We start from the raw sequence: 14,019 nt of genomic DNA on the forward strand, positions 1-14,019 counted from the left end.
CATTTGGAAAGACCTGTTACCAAAATCATGCAGTACACAAAGCTGGAAGGCTAACATACTAGGTAGCAGACTCTAGATTCAAAGAGTTTCATTAGTGTGGAAGAAAGAATCAAAACAAACAAAATATAGTTTACAAGAGATAAACGTAAAATTTTACATTTCGGATTTTATGTAAAGAAAAAAATATCTGGCTTGATGGAAGGTCACGTGACTGAGAACTAGCAGTTTTGGCTGGCCACAGGTTTTATATGGGTGCTTCATGAAATATAGACATTAAAAACAACAACAAAAAGATTCTTGGCAGTTAACATTTATTTTCTCCTTAGTTATCAAGTATTCTTATTTTCTTTATACTCTTCTGAACTTTTCCAAATTTTCTACAATGAGCATATGTTATTTTTATGAACAGAAAAAAATTACTCTCAGTATTTGAAAATATTTGAATGACTGTCTGTGGAAGTTGGAGCAGGCTATTCTGTATAGTTTTAGAGGCTGGAATTAGGAAAAATGGCTAGTATCCAGTTCACGGTGGAGTGAATTCCTATTCCTGGAGGTGTCCACATAAATGTTGGCTAACTACAAAGGTAGCGTAGCATAGCATAGCACAGTGGCTAAAAGCCCTAGCTCTGCCAAATTGCCTGGGTTCAAATCTTGACTGTGCCAGTTATTACTCATACGACTTAGACAAGCATTCCACTGTTTCTCCATCTATGAAGGAGACATGATGGTAACTGTACCCATATGGTTACAAAGGATTCAGTGGGTTCATCCATCAATGTTCTTAAGACAGTAACTGGTCTATGCTCAATACACATTAGCGACTAGTATCTGTCAAAAGTGGTATAGAAAGGATGTCTGTTTCGCTTGAGAAATTAAACTAAATGAAAACCAAGGGTTCCCTTCAATTTCATGATCTTATTGTGCTAGGTGGGAGACTGCCCACCTCAGGTGGTACTCTCTTATTACCTAAGCCTGAAGTTCTGAACAGAATCTTGATAATAACAAAATTATTGCAGGAGAGGAAGTGTCCATAGGAGGACGCTATCCAAGGTCATACAGAATCTCATGAATGTCTTTACCAATAATAGAAAGGAGACCCAGCAGTGGCACTGGGACATGTAAAACAAATTCATGATTGAGTGTCCAATGACTAAACAAAGGATAGGGCACAGGTGAAATAGCCAGAGAAGGGGGAACCAAAGGAATTACAGAAAATAAAAGTCCATTTTCATTCATTCATTCTTTCATTCATTTATTTAACAAGTGCGTTTACCAAGCACCTTCTATGTATGTACTAGGCACTGTGCTGGTTCTAGGCACAGAAAACCAGGCACAATTCCTACCCTAATGGAATCTACAGTCAGTGGGAAATTTATTTGAACCAAGTAGTCATACCAATAAATATAAAATTATAGCCATGATCAGCATATGAAGGAGAAGTACCCAGGGTCATAGGGTAGAGATTTGCCCTGGATATAGAGGTGAGGGAAGATAGCCCTGAGGAAGCCATGACTGAGCTAAGATTTGAAGACGGGGGTAAGTTACAAGATGAAGATGGGGAAGAGCACTCTGGGCAAAAAGCAATCGGGGAGGGGAAGCATAGCAAGTAAAGGAAGTGAAAGAAGGCCAGAGTGGCCGGTGTGCAGGAAGTGTAGTAGGGCATGGTTTGAGATAAAGCTGGATAGGTGCAGGGCATGTTAAGAATATTGTATCCTAAAATAATGGAAAGGCATTCAAGTATTTTAACCATTTTCAGGCAGGGCAGGAGTGGATATGAAGATCAGATGAAGAAATCACTCTGGATACATTGTGAGAGGTGAAGGTCAAAACGGCTGCAGATAGACCAGTAAAGAGGCTTTTAGAGCAAACTAGGTAAGAGATGATGGTAGCTTAGGATAGTGGGAAAGGAAGAAGGGAGAAGAGTATGAATTCAGGAGAGGTTTAAAAGGCAAAATTGAATGTGAAGGGTAAAACAGAGGGAAGGGTCCAGGAGACTCTGAGTTCTGGCCTGCTTAATCCTTCAGTGAGAGAGGGAGCACTGAAGAGATTTGAAGTGGGGGTGGGGTGGGGGATTAAGAGTTTGGTTTTGGCCAAAGTGCCCATCAACAGATGAATGGATAAGGGAGATGTGGCACACATATACAATGGAGTATTACTCAGCCATAAAAAGGCATGAAATTGAACTATATGTAATGAGGTGGATAGACTTAGAGACTGTCATACAAAGGGAAGTAAGCCAGAAAGAGAAAAACAAATACTGTAGGCTAACTCAGATATATGGAATCTAAAAAAATGGTACTGATGAACCCAATGACAGGGCAAGAATAAAGATGCAGATGCAGAGAATGGACTTGAGGACACGGGGCTGGGGGGCAAAGGGGAAGCTGGGAAGAAGTGAGAGAGTAGCATAGACACAGAGATACTACCAAATGTAAAATAGATAGCTAGTGGAAAGTTGCTGTATAACAAAGGGAAATCAACTCGATGATGGGTGATGCCTTAGAGGGCCAGGACAGGGAGGGTGGGAGGGAGTCGCGGGAGGGAGGGGATATGGGGATATGTGTATAAATACAGCTAATTCACTTTGGTGTACCTCAAAAACTGGTACAAGGGTGTAAAGCAATTATATTCCAATAAAGAGCTTAAAAAAAAGAGAAATTAATTAACTAATTAATTAATTTTTAAAAAAAGAGTTTGGTTTTGGGACAAAACTATAATTCAAAAAGATACATACACCCCTATGTTCATAGCTGCTCTATTTACAATAGCCAAGATATGGAAACAATCTAAATGTCCATATACAGATGAATGGATAAAGAAGATATGGTACATATATACACTGGAATATTAGTCATAAAAAATGAAATAATGTCATTTGCAGCAACATGGATGGACCTAGAGATTATCATACTAAGTGAAGTAAGTTAGAAAGACAAATACTATATGATATCGCTTATATGTGGAAGCTAATATATGACACAAGGACTTCCCTGGTGGTCCAGTGGTTAAGACTCCACGCTTCCAGTGCAGGGGGCATGGCTTTGATCCCTAGTTGGGGAAGTTCCACATGCCATGAGATGCAACTGAAAAACAAACAAATAATAATAAAATATGACACAAATGAACCTATCTACGAAACAGAAACAGACTAACAGACACAGAGAACAGATTGGGGAGGGATGGATTGGGAGTCTGGGATTAGCAGATGCAAACTATTATATATAGAATGGATAAACAACAAGGTCCTACTGTATAGCACAGGGAACTATATTCAATATCCTGTGATAAACCAAAATGGAAAAGAACATAAAAAAAGAATGTATATATATGTATAACTGCGTCACTTTGCTGTACAGCCGAAATTAACATATTATAAATCAACTACACTTCAATTTTAAAAATTTAAATTGAAAAAAAAAAAAGAGTTTGGTTTTGGATGTGCTATATTTTAGACGTCTGTGAGACTTCCCAAGTTGAAATGTTAAGTAGGAAGTTGGTTACGTGGGTCTAGAGCTCAGAGGAGAGATCTAGGCTGGGGAAATATTTTCAGCATGAACAAAATATAGAATAAGAGAAGGGTGTCTAGGAGTGAGCCTTGGGTATTTTAATATTTACTGACTTGAGAAGAAAAGATAAGGCTACAAAAGAGATAGTAAATTAGCTGTCAGAGGGGATAGAGGAAACCAAAAAAGTCTTGTGTCATTGAAGCCAAGAAAAGTCAGTGGTTCCAGGAGGAGGGGTGGTGAACAGGCTAGACTACTGCTGGGAGGCCAGGGAAGAGGAAGGACCTCAGAACAAGCTGTTTAGTTGGGTGGATGAGTCAGGAGCCAACCTGACCATGACCTGAGGAGTGAGTGGGAAGTGAGCAAATAGAGTCCGCAAGTATAAATATTCTTTCTAGAAGTCTCTAGAAAGGGGAGAAGAGAATGTGATGGTTTGAGAAGAATGTATGGTTGGGATATGGATGGCTCCACTCATCCCAGTCCGCTCTCAATGGGAGTCTTGAGTATACTTCAAAGTTGACAAGAAGAATACAATTGAGAAGAGACTGAAAATAAAAGCATGATGAGAGAGTGGGCAGCACTGGAGAGGGATAGGGGGCTAAAAAGGATACACAGCCCGGGACATGCCTTTTGGCCAGAGAGATGAGGCAGGTAGAACTGCCTGGTCACGAGGTGGTCACAAACGGCAGGACTCTGTGGACGTTATGATGATGCTGGTGGAGCATGAAACATCTGGGATCAAAGCTCTGTGCTGCTCCCTGGTTTAGGCTTCCAAGCAAAATATCTGTGAGAAATTGGTACAGTACTACCAAGAAATCTTAGCTCAGGTATCCCAGAGACTGGGTCCTTGCCCCAAATAGAAATAGCAGTAGTCCCTGAAGGTGGGAGTTCTTAGGGTTCTCTTCTGAGTTGAAATCCAGACCAATTATTATCTGAGGAAATGATACCAGGTATGTTTCCTCATTCAGATCACAAGATTATGTCTCAGCACCATAATATTTTGCAGATGAAGAAACTGAGCTGCATCCCTAGCTATGGCTCATCTCAACCAGAATGGAAGAATTTAGAGTTTGCACGAGTCCAACTTCCCAGTGTTTTCTAAAGTGTAGAATACCAGCATGGCGTGAAGCCATCACCTGGGACACAATGTCTTCAGACACCCACTCCCAGGCCTTATGAAGTCACAGCTGGGAAGGAAATCCAGTTTGTCTTGAGCATGTGCTAGACGCCATCACCCTGGCAGGCATTATCTCATTTAACCCTCATAACACTCTCTGACTTCTGGATCTGAGCTTCTACCTAAGATAAGAGAAATCTGCTTTGCCGCCTTTCTGAGAGCTCCAGGCTGGTTCTTTACTTCCTGGTGGCCTTCATGCATGGCCCCAGGCTAACCTGGCCTGCCGGGCCCATGACAAAGTAGATTTTTGAGTTGATGGCAATGAATTTCCCTGAGCTTTTCCATATTTCTCCCAGCAAACCCAACTGCCAGGAAAGGTCTGTATTTTTATCTTCTCAACTTTCCTTTCTTTCAAGTTGTGTTCCAGACAAATATTTGTGGTCATTGCCCAATGAAACCAAAGTACACAAATGTCATGTGTTAATTAAAAAGAAAAGAAGAAAAAAAATGGCAGGAGAAAGGATTTTCTGAATACTTACCAGAGACATAATACATTATTTTTTAAAGCCAACAACCCAAGCTTAATTCCAACCCCTACCGTCAAAACCCTTTTCATCTCTCAACTGGCAGAACCAGCGCAAGCCACTGAGCAGGACTTCTAGGAGGAAGCGATATTTCCAAGAAATAGGAGGGAAATCTCCTCTCCATTTCACACTGACATATTTCGTCTGTCCTTGGCCACTAGGGATACTTAGGATCAACACTTTCCTTGTCACTAGTCATCCTACCATAATTGCAACACCTCCTATGAGAATATCTCACTGTTCAGCTTTTATGTTCTGAATTTCTATAAATTTTTCCTGATATCTTATTTTTCCCAGCTTTATAATCAGGTGATATAAGCATAAGTAGAATGCTGATGATTGATCCCAGACTCATAAAAGCAATCCCTAAACAGTCTGTTCCTAAGAAACAGCAGCTCTGATCCCAAAGGATACTCCTTCACAGGGCAAACACGATGTGTGTAATCCCAGAGTACCGTGAGGAGTGCTGAAGTGGGCCAGGGATTCAGAAGCCAGTTCCACCCCCATCTGGGAGGAATTCCTACTTCCTTCCCTCTCCAACCTTTGTCTGCCTGTCCCTGACTCCCCACCCTTTCCCTCTCCCCACACTTCCTCCATGTAAAAGTGAGGGAGGCTTTCCTCCTACAAGTTTGCACCCACCTGTCCCTAATTGAGCTCAGTAATGAATCAGTCAATAACAATGTACTGAATACCAGCTACATGTGAAACTGGATTACTTTTCATTACCCCTGTCTGCATAGCTCATTAAGAATGAAGAACATAACACTTTGAAAACACATACTGTAGAAATGCTGAATAATAATGATAACTATTAATAACACATCAGTCTAAGTGGAAATCGGGTTTTACTCAGGTGGATAAAATTACTTGTGGTGTACAGTGCATCTAGGGAATAAAGTGAGTTGGCACCCAGGCACTTGTGCTATTTGTAACAGTGATATTCTTTGTTCAGTTTGTAAATCACACCTGCCATTCAAAACCTGCTTCTCAAACACGAGACCCTTGAAAGTTTTTCCTTTTTAATATACATGCGGCATTGTCTTTTTCACTAGAATAATTCTGAGTTATGGGCTCTTTTACCAACAAGATCAGGTAGGAAAAAAATGTTGATGTGGATTTATCATGTGTTTGATTCCTTCCCCTCTCCCTCCCTTCCTTCCTTCCGTGAGCATACGTTGCAGGCCTGCTTTGCTTCAGGCACTAGGCCAGGCACTGAGCTACCTCAATGAGCAAGATACAGCCATGCCCACAAATAGCTCACAGTTTAGCAGGCACCTACCCAAATTATAGCATTTAAGTGTTACAGGTGCCATGACAGACACCTGTGAAGTCATTACAATAGGGGCCCAAAAAGCCATTGCAGTGGGTTCTACCTGTGAAAAGTCGTAAAAGACTTTACAGAAGAGATGGAAAATAATCACTTGGCCAAAAATGCATGACATTTCAGATTCACATTCAAGCATCGTGTTTCGATACATTTTATCACTAAGTGACTAATCTCTCTATATACAAAAGAATTTGTTATTTCTGGCAGCAATGAGAGTCAAGCTTAGGAACTGTGGTATTGGCTCGATCAATATGTGAGATATTTTTGAGGTTTGTGGTTTGTATATTCTTCTATAGAACAATCCACAATTGCCGCAAACTTTTCTATTCTCAGCTGGCTGATGTACAAACAAAATAAAGCAACAATTTCAACCCATTCTGCAAAAACCTCCCGGCCCAGTGTCTACTAAAGTGCACATCCTGGAGTAGTGACTTTGCTATTTAAAATATATCTGGTGAAATTTGAATAAGCTCTGTAGTTTAGTTTATAGTTTAGTACCAACGTTAATGTCTAAATTTTGAAATTTGTACCATGGTTGTACAGATGTTAAAATTGGGAAACTTGGGTGAGGGAATGTAAGAGAAAGCTCTGTACCAGTTGTGCAACTTTTCAGTGAATTTAAAATTAGTTCAAAATAAAAAGTAAATAAATACACGTGTGCATGTAAGGATATATTTACATTTTTTATAAGATCAATGCTACACAAAGGGTGTTCCACAAATTTTTTTTTTTTGGTGGGGGCCTCTGAGTCACCCATCCGTGGCATTTTTTTTGTTTTTTTCAAATTGAACATCATTTTAAAATATATATATATATATATTTATTGGTTGTTCCAGGTATTAGTTGCAGCAGGCGGGCCCTTAGTTGCAGCACATGGGGTCCTTAGTTGTGGCATACGAACTCTTAGTTGTGGCATATGGGATGTAGTTCCCTGACCAGGGATCAAACCCAAGCTCCCAGCATTGGGAGCGCAGAGTCTTAACCACTGTGCCACCAGGGAAGTCCCCCATGGGGTCTTTTCTACAAGCAGTTTCTTTTATCTCCATGAAGATTTTATTTGTAAAGTGCAGCTTATTTATAAAGTGCAGCTGTTAATATCCACCTTTTCTCACTTTACTTTTTTTTAAATGAAGTATAGTTCATTTACAATGTTGTGTTAGTTTCAGGCATACAGCAAAGTAATTCAGTTATATATGGAATATATTGAATATGTAGTATATATATAAGAATATATATATTTTCAGATTATTGTTACATTATAGGTCATAGCAAGATACTGAATATCATTCCCTGGCTATACAGTAGGACCTTGTTATTTATCTATTTTATATATAGTAGCGTGTATCTGTTAATCCCAAATTCCTAATTTATCCCTCCCCTCCTCAACATCAAAAAAAGAAAGCAACCCTATCAAAAAGCGGGCAGAAGCCCTAAACAGACATTTCTCCAAAGAAGACATACAGATGGCTAACAGGCACATGAAAAATGCTCAACATCACTAATTATTAGAGAAATGCAAATCAAAACTACAATAAGGTATCACCTCACAGTGGTCAGGATGGCCATCATCAAAAAGTCTATAATAATAAATGCTGGAGAGGGTGTGGACAAAAGGAAGCCTCCTACACTGTTGGTGGGAATATAAATTGGTACAGCCACTATAGAGAACAATATGGAGGGAGAGAGACTCCTGTATCTCATACTCGCTGCAGGATTGTCTCCTCTGGCAACAACAAGAAAGACCTTCTCTTTCTCTGTCTGTCTCTCTCTCCTCCTTTTTATGAAGATCCCCTACGTTCTTTTATCTACTGTTTATTACCACCTTCATATAGTTGATAGAGCCTACCTCTGATATTAAGCTAGTGTCTTGTAATGGAAACTACATTCCCTCTCCAAGGATAAATTCGAGCTTATCAGAACATATTTTTTAAAACCTCTTTCATAATAAACAGCACACAATTGTAGGCAGTGGCACAGGGCCACTGGGGCTCCAGAACAGGTAGGTATCTGATGCCCGGAATGCAGGAGAGCAGTGCCCTTCACTGCTGCTCCCATTTCACACAGCCTGATGCTGAACTCCCTGCTTCTTTCCTGCTGGAGATTTTCTATAAACCACATGTCAACAAATATATGGGATTCTTTATACGTTAATCTGTTTAACATTTCGAAAGTGTTGAAAGAGTTAGGCACATTATGCATTCAACGATAGCTACTTTCTGATCATCCGGGGAGGGGATTAGCAGGATACCTGTTTGAAGCAAGGCATCCCAGGAGCCACCTCACTGTGTTTAAAATCCAACTGGCAACAGTCGTCAGTGGGAAGCCTGATGGATGGTGCTCAGTAACAGTTAAATGCTTAGGAAAAGCACAGGCCCTCGGGCCAGAACAAAGCAATTGAATGATGGTTCTATCTGGGAGTCGAGGTGGGAGTGTTTTCTTACGCAGCTCCTGGGGACAAAAGTGAAGTCAAGACTTCTTTGCAACATGACTAATTCCTCGTTTGAGGGTCTTCTGCTTTTGCTGAGCTGATCTGGTGAGTGGTAAATGAAGCGCTTCTCAAAGAGAGCTGATAGAGAAGGAAACAGAAAAAGTACAACCGAATCCCCAAACCTTACCCGTACTGTAAAACAGGAGGAATTTTCAGAAGCAATGAGAGAGACCAGACCAACCCCAGCTCTCCCTCAGACACGTTTTCTTCCTTCCTGACTCATCGGGTTTCTTTAGGAAAGCCGGGTGAGAAGGGATTAGGAAGCAGGCAAGGGAGCCAGCCTTTTCTGGCAATGTGGGGCTTTGTGATTTCAGATTCTGCAAGTCTTCAAGAACAGACTCGGTGTGCTCATGTTCTAGGCTGGAGGCCAGCAACAGTTCAGCTACGATGAAGCACATCAGATGGTCGGTGCTGTCCGCCAGAGACCTGAGGACTGTCCTGGGGCTGCACCTCTCCGGAAGTTTGAAGCTATGGGGACAGGTTTGCCTTCTTGAAATGTGCAAATGTCACCAGCCGGGAGTGGCAGATGCCAAGAGGCGTCTGAAAACAGATCTCCATCTGGTAATGGGTTAGGCTTCCTGGGACACAGATTAGAATAGTTCGAAATAAAGCGACGGAAGCACCGGCTTGGCTTCTCACATATTGTTATGGTCTCTGGGTCATTTCCTGCCTTTGGAATTGATTTCCTTACCAGGTTCCGCAAAACCCGATGAATACATGAAAGAGATTGGGAATTTTCTTTGCCTCGGGGCCGGCGAAGGGGCAGCTCTGCCTCTGTGAACTTGTACCTCTGAGGCGGTTGCCTATCTGCTCACACTGAGCCCAGTAGGGGGGAAGCGTCAGGAATGGAACAATAAATTAGGGAAGGGAGCCATCTCCAGTTAAGTCAGATGAATCCTCTTGTTCCTAGAAAACAAAAAGAGAAAGAATAGATTGGAAAGGGTGCAAGGGATGCTTTACGGAGGGGCGCTCTTTACTACCAGTTTTTCATTCAGGGAGGGAAAGAGGCTGAAACCAGCTCCATACGGTTGGCCTGACCTCCAGTTAGGTACAGTTAGGTGCCGAGGACAGTGACATCTGCTGCACAACCATGATCTGTTTTATTTTACTAACATTTGTTTCCCACTCTGTGCCTCCAACAATATAAGGAACCAACAACTGTCTCCTGGCAGCATTTTTATGCTCATTTTAGGCACGTTGAAGCTGACGTGAATTCTTATTGCAAAATTTCTCAGCAGCTCCCAGTATGCCCTGAACAGCCACTGCAGTTCTGTGTGCAGGGACACCCCAGAGGTCAAGGTGCGTCCTCTGAGAGGGCTGTTAAGAGCTGGTCAAAACAATGCAGAGGCTGGTGCCACTGCTGTTTCTCTAAGTCTGAAAAAGGTTTGTCTCTCTGGGGAGTGAGCCACGGTCACAAGTTCCTTCTGAAAAGCCAGCTCACGCAGTCCTCGCTGTTAGGAGGAAGCTCGTGGAGTCTGTTCACATGTCCACAGCCCATCTCTCTCTAGACTGAGCGATCAGAGTTCATAGCTTTAGAGGAAGGGCTAATTTTCGTCCCAATCCTCAGTCTAAGCACAGCTACAAAGGCAGCAAGTGCCCTGTCAACACAAATGAAGTAGCAGCTGATGATCAGCCTTTATCCTGGTGGCCCCCTCCCCTATCCCCAGAAACCAGAACCAGAACTCCCTCCCTTCCCCCACTGCCTTGACAGGAGGCCAGGTTATCACTGTGGCTTAGGAGTGAATCAGATTGACAAGAGTCTCACATAGAGAAAAAAATGTATGGATACCCAGGAGGAAGGGGCGGGCAGTGGGAGGAATTAGATTGGGATTGACACATACATACTATGGATATTATGTATAAACTAGATAATTAATGAGAACATACTGTACAGCACAAGGAACTCTACTTAATGCACTGTGGTGACCTAAATGGAAAGGAAATCCAAAAAAGAGGGGATACATGTATATGTATAGCTGATTCATTTTGATATACAGTAGAAACTAACACAACATTGTAAAGCAACTATACACCAATAAAAATTAATTAAAAAAAAACCTGACATCGTCTCATCGGGTGCCCACAGAAATGGTCTGTGACCTTCACAGCGATGTTTCCTACGTTTAGGAAGTTCCAGGGGAAGTAAGTAAGTGGCTAGGAACCAAGTTGGCTCTATAAATAAGCAGGGTCAGAAACACCTGTAAGGTATGGTTTTGGAAGCAACAAGGAGTCTGCCCAAGGGCCCCAATTTTCCTCCACAAAAGCACACTCTGGAGGATTAAGGCATTATGTTTCCATGTAAAAGTATAACCTGGGACTGGTTAACTTTCTAAGCCCTTGCTTTTAAACTTTAGAGAGTCTGACTGGACGGTCTGGCAGGAGGCCAGAGATCTGCTTTTTTTATCAAGCCCACCTGCTGAGGCTGGTCTGTGGCCCATACTTCAGAAAACTGTGCTGAAAGAATTGTGAATCATTATCATATTAACATGGATTAACTGGTAATACATGAGAGCACTGCACCTGGATTCCAGGCCAGGCTTTGGTGCTCTGTGTGGTCGTGGGCAAGATAGTTTAATTCTCTAAGACTGAAGGCCCCAGGACCAGATGGTGACCTCTAAAAATTTAGTTGGAGGCTGGTTTCTAAATTATGGCTCAAAAGCCTGTAAAGTATGAGGACTGATCCAAAGGGTCAAAGAGGGCAGGACTTCTGCAGCATGCCCTGAATACTCACTGCAGTTTCTGCAGTGCAAAAAACCCCAGAGGCCAGGGAGGACCCTCTGACCCCAGCGCTGCAGTACTAGTATCCTACATCTGGGGGTACAAGAACCCAAGGAATAGATACATCTCCTTTCCTTGCCCTCAGCCATTTCCAAATAGGAAAAGGAAAAGGGAAAAGATTAGATTTATTCAGTGCCTTATACTATGCCTTTATACTTTTTAAATTCTCAAGTAGCCCTAGTATCATTAGTTCCGTTTTAAAGATGAGAGAATTGAGGATTAAAGATGTTAGATAACTTTCCTTAACTGCCAAGGTCATATGACTATTGAATGCTTGAACTGAAATTTGAACTTATGTCTACCAAGGTCCAAGTTCCATTTTCTTTTCACAAAACCATTCATAACTAAAAGTTATGCTGTGACCATTCTGAGGGCCTAGGTGTTTTGAGGCCCTCAAAATACCCTCACATCTCCCTGACTGTCATCCATACCTGTCACCCACTCTGTTTCAGAATCTCACCCCATCCTCGATCTTTATTCCATCCCTGGCCTGCAACCAATCCCTCAGTCCTGCTCATTTCTTATCACCACAAATTCTTTACCCCCAGGGGTGGTAAAGAATTCCTCATCTCACCTCTTCTGGGCCCAGGAGGACTTTTCTCATCCATAAGTACTCCAGCCAATGACTTTAAGACCAGTGGGTCCTAGAGAACCCAGGATGTCCCTAGAGGTTTCCATGGATTGATAATCCTCAAAGGCCTGAGAGGCATTAGTGTTCTTACTGATCTGAGACTCCTCCCCTCAACCCTTATCCCCACACTCTCCATCCCCCAGCCCCAGATCTCTTCTCAAATCAGGTCAGAGATGCAGGAAAGCTGAATCAGCTGGTCCCCTTCTAATATTAGGAGGAGATGCCCCCTCAAACCTCAGTTTCCTAGTAATAGTGATTATTCTGGAATGCTGGGCACCCCCTAGTGGGAGTAACAGAGAGAAAAGACAGACTTTTGATGCTGTTCTCAATAATCCATCCACCCCCAGCTTCCTGCCCCTCAGTTGCCTTTGCCTTTCCGCCCATCTCGCTGTTCTTGAAATGATTCATTCTTCCCACGATGACTGGGCCTTTTGCCCCATAAAGCCCTCCCTGTCTTTACAGACAGAATGAACTAAAATTAAGCAGAAGGCAACTCAGGGAGAACAGCAGGAAAAACTTCCTATAGTGAGAGCTCTTAAAACCCTTAAATTCCTTATAAGGCAAACTACGACCTAACTGCACTGGGAAAACAATAGAGAATATCTCGGAAAGGTATTTTTGGAAGTGAGGAGGAGGAGAGAAAGGTTGCTTTCCTGATTTCAAGATATATGTTAATACACACATCTGACCTCTCAGCCTGATTTCAAAACATATTAATGTCCTGTGCTATGTCTTACCTCTTCTAAGGCCAAGGGAATACTCATTTTGGAACAAATAGATGAAACCCTGTCCTAGCAGAGGGGCAGCCCATCTGTGGACTGGGCACTACAGACCATTGTGGGACATTCTGAGCATCTGTCACTATCACTAACTCTTTAAAGACCATGGCCACAATTCCCCATCACAGGGGATGAGCCCTATTACATTATAATCAATAAAACATTTTCTGAGTACCTACAATATACAAAAATCAGGTAGACCTGACCTTATGCATTTTAAAGATCTGCCCACATCTAGTTTAGTCCTTTGTCCAAAGAAGGGCTTTAATAAAAGAGAGAGAGAGCTAAAGTATTCAAGTGCATGCACTCAGAATTCTTCTGGGCATATTCACAGTCCACATTTTAGTTAAATACCTGATCATTTGCTCACTTGGCAGGGGTCAGTCAATCTCATCCTGCAGCCCAATGCATGTCCTGAGGGGATGTTATAATTATATAGCATCTCACCTCCCTATGCTTTTAGTTGTTATGGTCTTACTTGTTCCTGGATTTGAGTCATCAACTCATTAGTGCCCATTCAAGTTAACCTTTCCTAAGTCCCCTGAAACCTTGCTCCTAATGCTAGCAATTCCAGTGCAGAATTGTCTCTGCTCTGGCTCCTGCCTCATCCTGAGCCAAGTCACGTGGACAGTCTAATCTCCCAACTGCTTACAACGTTGCTCTCTTTCATCTTTTCTTTCCGAGCCAGTTGATGATGTTCATCTCTCTAACAACCAAGAACTTTGGAAGAATCTCTCCCCTCAGGCATTCATTTTTGTGTCTTTGCAAACTCAGCAGAGGCCTCACAGGGGGAACTTCCATAGCGGGATTAG

General features: G+C 42.1%; 1 long non-coding RNA gene across 2 annotated transcripts in view; it reads right to left on the minus strand.

The window, feature by feature from the left end:
• Positions 1–306: 306 nt before the first annotated feature.
• The window catches only part of LOC130857037 (uncharacterized), a 73,668-nt gene continuing 59,955 nt past the window's right edge, over positions 307–14,019 (minus strand). Inside the window, exons 2-3 of one of the 2 annotated variants that reach the window (XR_009054747.1) lie at positions 8,780–9,925; positions 307–3,083 (exon numbers count right to left, since the gene is read on the minus strand). This is a non-coding gene — a long non-coding RNA (uncharacterized LOC130857037). Of the gene's footprint in view, positions 3,084–7,333; positions 7,391–7,467; positions 9,926–14,019 lie in introns of those variants that run through there. The other variant, XR_009054746.1, reaches the window with a different exon arrangement.

The sequence above is a fragment of the Hippopotamus amphibius genome, chromosome 7, assembly GCF_030028045.1.
Source record: "Hippopotamus amphibius kiboko isolate mHipAmp2 chromosome 7, mHipAmp2.hap2, whole genome shotgun sequence".
In the NCBI taxonomy this organism is placed as follows: domain Eukaryota; kingdom Metazoa; phylum Chordata; class Mammalia; order Artiodactyla; family Hippopotamidae; genus Hippopotamus; species Hippopotamus amphibius.